This window comes from Cynocephalus volans, chromosome 1 (assembly GCF_027409185.1).
Source record: "Cynocephalus volans isolate mCynVol1 chromosome 1, mCynVol1.pri, whole genome shotgun sequence".
NCBI lineage: Eukaryota > Metazoa > Chordata > Mammalia > Dermoptera > Cynocephalidae > Cynocephalus > Cynocephalus volans.
Genome location: NC_084460.1, coordinates 268,691,296 through 268,698,660, shown reverse-complemented (window position 1 = coordinate 268,698,660; position 7,365 = coordinate 268,691,296). Strand labels below are relative to the sequence as shown.

The 7,365-nt window shown below is 42.9% G+C and overlaps 1 protein-coding gene across 4 annotated transcripts in view; it reads left to right on the top strand.

Annotated features, from left to right (window-relative positions):
• Positions 1 to 446: 446 nt before the first annotated feature.
• The window catches only part of RAPH1 (Ras association (RalGDS/AF-6) and pleckstrin homology domains 1), a 95,637-nt gene continuing 88,718 nt past the window's right edge, over positions 447 to 7,365 (top strand). For all 4 annotated transcript variants that reach the window (XM_063093092.1, XM_063093089.1, XM_063093084.1 and 1 more), the window contains exon 1: positions 447 to 746. The gene's annotated coding sequence lies outside the window, so the exon portion shown is untranslated. The remainder of the gene's footprint in view (positions 747 to 7,365) is intronic.

The window sequence follows — 7,365 nt, the reverse complement described above, 5'->3', positions numbered from 1 at the left end:
TGACGCCTTTCTGCAGCCTCTGAATACATGGACGGCATAAAGGTAGATGCACACAGCTCCCAGGCAGATCTGCTCAATGCTCCAGTACCTCCCAGGGCTCTCGGACAGAGGCCGCTGGGCCCGCTTCCCGGGAAAAGCGGACAGGGGGTGGGGTCGCGCCGGGATTTTCCTCCCCGCTCATTCATTCTCTGATTCACTCGTTCCTGGAGGCGGTTCCCCGGGACGCGCGGAGGAAAGGCGGGGCACGGAGCACTGCCCCTGAAGGGTGCGGTCCGGCGCCTAAGGGGAGGACGGCCGAGGGGCAGCGGGCAGGGCAGACGGGGGGCTGCTGGCGGGGGGCTGCTGGCGGGGGGCGCGGGCGCGGCGGCGGCCTGCGCCGGAAGTGAGTGGCTGGCGGCGGGCGGGGGAGCGCGCGGCTGGCGCGAGTCGGTCGGTCAGTCGGCTTCCCGGCCCTCAGCCCCGCCTTCTGCGCCTCTGCCGGACGCGGTTGCCCTCGGATCCGCCGCCGCGGGGCGCTGCGGCTGCCCCGCCCCCGCCGCCGCTGCCACCGCCCCCCGGTCCGTCCGTCAGTCAGTCAGTCACGGAGCGCGCGGCGCGGGAGCTGCCGGCGCTCGTTACGTCTCCGGGAAGGGAGCGCCGCGCCTGGTAGGAGGCGGAGGCGGCGGCTGGAGGAGCGCTAGCGGCGGCTGCCGTGCCCGGGGCTGCGACGGGAGCCGGGGCCGCCGGAGGGCCGAGCGGCTGCTGCGGTGAGTGCCCGGCCTCGCCCTTGGGGTCGGGGGAGGTTGCCGGCTGGGCGCCGGGCGGTGAGGCGCTCTCGCCGCTCCCGCCTCCATTTTCCCGGCGGCCGGCCCCGCCAGCCAGGAGCGGGGCGGAAGGCTGCAGCCCGGGGTGGGGTCACTGCCGGACTCCGACCGGGGCCGGGACCGACCCGACCGCGCCCAGGGATGCGGCCGGCGGGTGGGTGGGGGTCGGCGGGGCCTGGGCTGCTCCCTGCGGCCCCGGGGAGCAGCGACAGAGGGAGACAATGAGATATGGGGCCGCCTGGGAAGGGTGAGGGTGGGTTTCTCCGACCCGGCATCGGGCGCTGGTGGCCCGGGACCGCGGGGAGGAAAGGACTCTCTCCCTATTAGCTGCAGAAACCAGTAACTCTATGTCGGGTCGCTCGGGTTCGCTGTCCCCCATCTTTCATAGATGAGTTCAGTGCCGAGGTTTAGAAAGGCGGGGCGCCTCCTGTGTGTGCTAATTAAGCAGTCTCAGTCATTGCTCCATTGCTTCCTAGCCCCGTCTCATCTTTCCGTGCCTATGTACATTCCCGCCGGAAATCCACTGAAATTCGTGGGGGGTGGGGACAGTGCAATAGCGTTAGTTAGGATGCCTTCGTTTTAAGATGGTTTGAAAGATGTGGTTTTTCCTATTTCAGACAGAGTCTTAGGGTGTCCCCACCGTGTGAGCTGGAAACCGCATAAGCCTTATTTGCTTATGGAGCACGAAGAAGTGGCTTAGTATGAAATAAGAGCTTTTTGGAAGGCTATGAGTGTTACATGTGCCTTGTGTGTGTGCATTATATTCTGTGGGCAGAGCAATTGGGGGAGTCTGGGAGAATGGAAAGGTCCTTCACTCAGTCTCGCAGTAAGGGTTGATATTATCTGCAGCATTTCTTATGGAGATGTAGAGAGCTGCCTGTGTATGTAAAGTCCGCTGTAAAGGAACAGTAAAGATAACAACGGGCTAGGGGTGAGGCGTGGTCGGATTATTAAAGGGCGGTATTGAGTCCATGGGAATATTAAATTTAGCAAACGTTTATGGAATACCTACTCTGTCAAGCAGGGTGGGGGACACAAAGTGAACTAGACCTACAGCATGGGGTGGTGGAAAGAGCTCTGTGGAGCCGGGGGAACCCCCACTGTTCCAGACGCACTGGCTAGCAATGTGATGTTGGATAAGCTATTGAACTCTCTACAGTACGTTCCCTATCAGTAAAATGGGAGTAACGCTACTTGTTTACCTTCCCACATGGTTATCAAGCAGATTAAGTGAGATAATTATGCAAAACGTGTAGCACCTTGCCTGGCACTGAGGTGTTTAACAAATGTGAATTCCTTTCCTCCCTCCCCTACTGCTCTCTGGGGATTTTCTTGGGAGAGGGTGGGAAAGAAGTCAATATAGGTAATTGCAGTACAGTGCATTATATAATAAAATGTTGAAGTAGAGGTGTAGACTAGGGGAGCGAAGACCGAGATTAAATCTATATTGGGGAAATGGGGGGAAATTCGTGGAAGCGGCGGCATTTAAGTGGAACCTTTAAGGATAGGTGGGATTTCAGCAGATGCAGATGGGAAGGGGGAGGACATTCCACATAGAGGTGGTGTTATCCTTTGAGAGCTGAATTGAGGAGGAAGACCATTGCGGGAAGGGCAGAATAGAGACGCTCAAAAGCTTTTTAGCTCTTGTTGAATCTGACCTTCAAAGATTGTCTCTGTTATTTTGCTTTTTGTGTCGTGAATTTCCCAGAAACCAGATATAGCCCTATTCAAGTAAGTAAAAAAAGGTCTGCAAAGCTTAAGACATGATTTCTTGGATTAGACATTTTGTATTTATTTGAATTGCTGCTCTCTTCTGTTTGAATTTAATAAAGAAATTATTTGTACATTTTCCTTGTGGTGAATATTAGCTCTATTTCGTAGAAGCAGCAGCTAATTTTTCAGACTCAAGAAGTCTCACTAAGATTATATAGTAAGTAACTGGCTGAAATGAGTGGAGTAGTGAGCATGTATTGAGTGTGTTTTCACAAATATTTAACTTTTCTGAAGAGGGGTTTTTAACCATTGTCTGAGGATAATTATGGGGTTTTTTTTCCCTTTGGTTTCACTACCTTTTGGTTCCCATCCCATAAGTTGATAAATACTTGTTAAGTTACCATCGTGGATAATTATCACACTGTTCACAGATTTCTTGGATACACATACAGTCTCATGGCTTTGCTTGCCTTGGTTGAATGGAGGTAGTTGAATTTCAGCATTAGTGTTGTTAATCTCAAACTCTTGTTTTAGGAAGATTAATATTAGTGAAACAAGATATATGATCTCAGGCAATGAACTTATCTTGGGCTCTTAATTCCTTTACCTATAAAATGAGAAGTTTTGATAAGATCACTGGTTGTCAAACTGTGTTTTACTGAACTCAACAGTTTTGAGGAGAGGGTTTGGAGGTTCTGCAGATGTTTGACTTAAATCTTATTTAAAATATATTTTAAATTCGTAATAATAAAAAGTGACTACTGTAAGACATGCACTATTTTAAACACTTTATATGTATTAACTTATTTAACCCTCCCATAACCCAATGAAATTAGGTTTTGTTATTATTTGAGAAAAGAGGCACAGACAGTAAGTTATTGCCGAAAGACTACAGAGGTATAAAATGGCAGAGCTGGGTTTAAAACTAGGCAGCCTAATTCTTAAGCTTGTATTCTTAACCAGCTTCCTGTACTGTGACCATAGTAAAAATAAACAGCACACACATTCATTTTTTTTTATTTGTGATAAAGTATACATAACATAACCATTTTAACCATTTTTAAGTGCACAGTTCAGTGGCCTTAATCATACTGTTGGGCAACCATCATACTATCCTTCTCCAGAACTTTTCGTCATCTGAACTGAAATTCTACCAATTAAACAGTAACTCCCTACCTACCCTCCCCCCAGCCTCTTAGTAACAATTTTTCTTCTTTCTGTCTCTATGAATTTGATTATTTTAGGTACTTCATATAAGTGGAGTCATACAATATTTGTTCTTTTGTGTCTGGCTGATGTCACTTAACATACTATCTTCAAGATTCATCCATGTTGTAGCAGGTATCAGAATTTCATTCCTTCTTAAGGCTGAATAATATTCCAGGTGTGGATATTTGGGTTGTTTTCACCTTTTGGCTATGGTGAATATGCTGCTATGAACATTGATGCACAATTATCTATTCCAGTCCCTGCTTTCAGTTCTTTTGGGTATATACCCAGACGTGGAATTGCTAGTTCATATGGTATGTTAGACTGTTTCTCTTGCTTATAACAAAATATCTGGAACTGGGTAATTTATAAGAAAATGAAAATTGATTACTTATAGTTTCAGAGCCTGGGACGTCCACAAAGTCCAGGGAACACATCCGGTGGAGGTTTTCTTTGGTGTTGACTTTACAACAATGCAGCAGTCTCACATCGCAGAAAATGGCACAGCAGAGAGAGAAAGAGGCTTTCACATGCTCTCCTTTTAAAACCCTCAAAACCACACCCCTGGCCACCATTATTAATCCATTCACTACTGCATGGTCTTACAATCTAATCACCTCTTCAGGGCCCCACCTTTCAATTACCATATTAGGATTTCCCACTCTCAACAGTTACAGTGGGAATTAAGCTTCTAATATATGGGCTTTGGGAGACACAATTCAGTCAGTCCACAGCATATGATAATTATGTATTTAATTTTTTGAGGAACTGCCATTTTGCTTTCCACAGCAGCTGCACCGTTTTACTGTCCCACTAGCCATGCACAAGGATTCCAGTTTCTTCACATCCTTGCCAACACTTGTTATGTTCTGTTTTTGGGGCTTTTTTAAATAATAGCTCTCTTAATGGGTGTGAAGTGGTATCTCATTGTGGTTTTGATTTGGATTTTCCTAATGATTAGTAGTGTTGAGCATCTTTTCATGTGCTTGGCCATTTGTATATGTTTGGAGAAATGTCTATTGAAGTCCTTTACCTGTTTTTAAATTGGGTTGTTTGCTTTTTTGTTGTTGAGTTGTAAAAGTTCTTTATATACTCTGGATATTAACCCCTTGTCAAATACATGATTTGCAAATATTTTATCCCATTCTGTGGGTTGTCTCACCATCTTCATAGTATCCTTTAGTGCACAATAGTTTTTAATTTTGATAAAGTTCAGTTTATTTTTTCTTTTGTTGCCTATGCTTTTGATGTCATGTCTAAGAAATCATTGCCAAATCCAATGCTATGAAGGTCTTCCCTGTGTTTTCTTCTAGGACTTTTTTAGTTTTAGCTCTTAGGTTTAGATTTTTGATCCAGTTTGAATTAATTTTTATACATTGTGTTAGGTAAGAGTCCAGCATCTTTCTTTTGCATATGGATATCCAGTTTTCCCAGTATCCTTTTTTGAAAGGACTTGCCTTTCCCTATTGAATGGTCTTAGCACCCTCATATACTCATTCGTGTGTGTGTGTGTGTACACACACACGTACGTATATAAAATTTTAACACGTTGAAGACTACAGTGCTACATGGTTATACATGGTTAATTTGGGGGCATGGTAGGAGTAAGGCAGGCATCCCTTAGAGTAAAGCTTCACTTACTATCTCTGTGCTTACTTGTGAATTTTAAATGGGTCATTGATAAGGAAAGTTGTAGATTGCAGTAGAGTTTTTTAAAATTCAGTCTGTATGCATATTCATATAAAATTGTCTCAACAATACGCTACTATGGTACATGCACCTATTAGATAGGCAAGACCCAGGCACATTTCTTTGGGGGCATACTCATCTTGTATAGGTAATTTGTCTAGTAACAATGAACATGTAACACTAGGTTCTGATATCATATTATAGATGTTTTTATAGCTCACTGCAAGTTTTGGGTTTTTCTTATTTTCCCTGTAAGCAGTTGTTAGATATTGTTACTGAGTCAATTTTGAAAGAAAAGATCATCTTATATATTTTTTAACTTTTGGATCAGTGTAATTGAAGAGGCTGAGTATCCTGAGACTGCAAAGTGAAGTGTTAAAAGTGGCTACCAAAACAAAACCAAAAGCTGCCACCTACTTGCAACTACTCATCTGGGTGAAATCAAAACAAAATTATACAAATACAAGCAGGTTGCTTAAGTGGTCATAAGACTGTAAATAACATCCCTAACCCTCAATTTCTAACTTTATTTGAGCTTATAATAAATTAATATAATGTATTTAAACATAAAATAGTATTAGCAACACTTTTGCCAGTTTTATATATTTGGGATGCTATATAAGATTTCATCCAGAAAAGGTTTGATATGAAATACTGGAAAACCCCCGGATTATGTGATAATATAATCCCATGCTATTATTGCTATTATTTTAAGATATTTACACTTTGAGGCAGATGTCTTAAAATACATCACCCATAATTTACAAACTGGCTTTTTAAAAAGCATATGTTTTTGCTGCTATTGTTAAAATGCGTATTATTTCTTCTTTAGGCGGAGCTAGGCATAATAGAGAAATCAAAAAGATAAAAAACTTGGTATTGAGAACTATATATATTCAGAAAAGTACATATAAGTGTACACTTTTTCAACTCCTACGTAACTGTACACAGATGAAAAAATAGAAAATTACCAGCATGCCAGCAGCCCCCTCATATTGGCTTCTCTATATCCTAGCACCCTCATGTGTAGTCACTGTGTTGACTTCTACCTCTAATTCTGCTATAAAGTTTTTGCCTTGCTTGTTTCTTCAAAAACACTTTTTAACTACTTTATTGAGGTATAATTTTTATATAATCTGCACATATTGAAGTATACAATTTGGTAACTTTCCATATACCCATGAAACCATCACTACAATCAAGATAGCAAACATTTCCATCATCTTCCAAAGTTTCCTCATACTTATTTGCAATTCATCCCAATCTCCACCCCTATCTTCTGGCAGCCTGTTATTGTAGACTAGTTTGCATTTTCTAAAATTTTATATACAGCCGTACCTTGGCGATACTGCAAGATTAGTTCCAGACCACCCTCAATAAAGTGAATATTGATAACATAAGTCACATGAACTTTTTGGTTTCCCAGTGCATATAAAAGTTATGTTTATACTATGCTGTAGTCTAATAAGTGTGCATTAACATTATGTCTAAAAAATGTGCATACCTTAATTAAAAAATACTTTATTACTAAAAAATGCTAATGATCACCTGAGCCTTCAGCAAATTACAATGGTTTTGCTGGTGAGGCCTCAGTGTTGATAGCAGCTGACTGATCAGGGTGATGGTTGCTGAAGGTTGGAGTGGCTGTGGAAATTTCTTAGAATAAGACAATAATGAAGTTTGCCACATCAGTTTTTTTCTTTTACAAAAGATTTCTCTGTATGCGATGCTCTTTGAAAGCATTTTACCCACAGTATACTTCTTTCAATATTGGAATTAAAATCCTCTCAAACCTCACTGCTGCTTTATCAACTAAGTTTATGTAATATTGTAAATCCTTTGTTGTCATTCCAACAATGTTTACAGCATCTTCACCAGGCATAGATTTTATCTCAAGAAACCACTTTCTTTGCTCATCCATGAGAATCAACTTCTCATCTGTTTTAAGTTT